This window comes from Glossina fuscipes, unplaced genomic scaffold (assembly GCF_014805625.2).
Source record: "Glossina fuscipes isolate IAEA_lab_2018 unplaced genomic scaffold, Yale_Gfus_2 1, whole genome shotgun sequence".
Lineage (NCBI taxonomy): Eukaryota > Metazoa > Arthropoda > Insecta > Diptera > Glossinidae > Glossina > Glossina fuscipes.
In genome coordinates, this window is record NW_023998415.1 from 27,096,926 (window position 1) to 27,098,246 (window position 1,321).

Here is a 1,321-nt window from a genome sequence, read left to right on the forward strand (position 1 = left end):
TCTCTCTCTCTCTCTCTCTCTCTCTCTCTCTCTCTCTCTCTCTCTCTTGCTCTCTCTCTTTGCATTTTATCGGACGTTTAATGCGCTAAGCTACGTCATAAATAAATCATTTTGTTTTATATATTATAGTAAATATTTTTGCTTTTCTTTGTTTTTGTTAGCAATTAACTTATACATCATTGTTTATGTATCAGTTTTTTTTTTTTTTTTTTTTTTTTTTTTTTGTTTTCGCTTTTTCTTTTAGTTTACAATTAAAAAAAAAAAAAAACATCTCAAATCGCCTTCACTGTGCCCATAGATTTTTAATGCTAACATAGGTAAAAGCAGGCTGCTAGCATTCTTAATAAACAAGGCAATCAGCTTTTTTAGTTTTCGAAAATTGTTTACAAATAAAATTTATTTCAAACACAGTTATAAAAGCCGTCTTGAGTTCACACTGTAAAGGAAAGCACTTTCTACTTTCAACACAGTCACATAACGGTAGAGAGAGCTTTCGAATACCTTACATAGATGCTTGAAAACGAAAGCATCAATAACATGGAGCAACAGAAAATGTAATCATTTCCTCTGTTTGTTGTAACATCGGACTTTCTTGATCGTTATAAGATTGTGAACTACGCCAGTCGATCTATTCGTCCGGCCATTTATCGGCCTTTATCGCGAACCTTAAGAAATGAATTAGGAAATTTGAAAATTAACGTGAACGTTGATAGTCATAAGTTTGCTTTGCTCCGATAATGGTCGGACACTCTATTAACGAAAAACAATAAACTACAATCCATAGCAGATAACATAATTTAAAAGCTATAACAAATATTTACCAAGGATTCCTTAAAAGTTCAATGCAAAAATTGTCTAGATTTGGCTAAAAATACACTTGCAATAGGAATACAATGTTTATTTACTGCTTTACATACTTGCGACCTTTTAATTATAAAATCTCTGGTTAACCGTTTCTTACTCTTACATGGTTTTCAGAAATGTTTCTATTGATTTTCGGCTTAATATAGACCAGAGGTCTGAAATTATAAAAAAAAAAAATCTATAAACGTTATAAACTAGCGATAAACAAAATTTTTTTTTTTTTTTATATATGATATATAGCTAGCTCTAAACCTAGTTCGTTTTAAATACCGTTCATTTCCATTGCCACGAACTACTTTGGGTAATCAGTTCTCCAACTTTCGAAACAACAAAAAAAGGATTCAATTCTTGTGATGCTTTAAAAAAAAAAACAAAAAATAAAAATGCTCAAAAAAAAACAAAAAATAAAAAAAAAATATATATATATATATATATATATATATATATATATATATAT

At 28.8% G+C, this 1,321-nt stretch overlaps 1 protein-coding gene across 10 annotated transcripts in view; it reads left to right on the top strand.

Annotated features, from left to right (window-relative positions):
* The window catches only part of LOC119632495 (PAN2-PAN3 deadenylation complex subunit PAN3), a 45,792-nt gene that overhangs the window by 28,084 nt on the left and 16,387 nt on the right, over positions 1-1,321 (top strand). The gene's annotated exons all lie outside the window — the stretch shown is intronic.